This window comes from Camellia sinensis, chromosome 14 (assembly GCF_055761805.1).
Source record: "Camellia sinensis isolate YWXY chromosome 14, ASM5576180v1, whole genome shotgun sequence".
Lineage (NCBI taxonomy): Eukaryota > Viridiplantae > Streptophyta > Magnoliopsida > Ericales > Theaceae > Camellia > Camellia sinensis.
The window spans coordinates 146,035,211-146,035,755 of record NC_138974.1 but is presented as its reverse complement, the minus strand read 5'-3'; positions in this window follow the sequence as shown (position 1 = coordinate 146,035,755).

The following is a 545-nucleotide window of genomic DNA, read 5'->3' as shown; positions in this document are numbered from 1 at the left end:
CCGAGGCCGTGGCAAGGCATGCTGATGGCCGAGGCCGTGGCAAGGCATGCTGATGGCCGAGGCCGTGGCAAGGCATGCTGATGGCCGAGGCCGTGGCAAGGCATGCTGATGGTCGAGGCCGTGGTGTGGCATGCCATGCTGCTAGACGAGGCCGTGGCAAGGCATGCTGCTGGCCAAGGCGTTGGCATGGCATGCTGCTGACCAAGGCTTGGGCTTGCCATGCTGCCGGCCAAGGCCGCGGCATGGCATGCTGCCGGCCAAGGCCGGGGCAAGGCATGCTGCTGGCCAAGGCTTTGGCATGCCATGTTGCTGGCCAAGGCCGTGGCATGGCATGCTGCTGGCCAAGGCCGGGGCATGGCAAGCTGCTGGCCAAGGTCGTGGCATGGCACGCTGCTGGCCAAGGCCGGGGCATGGCAAGCTGCTGGCCATGGCCGTGGCATGACAAGCTTGCCAAGGCCGGGGCATGGCGTGCTGCTGGCCAAGGCTTTGGCATGCCATGTTGCTGGCCAAGGCTGTGGCATGGCATGCTGCTGGCCAAGGCCGTG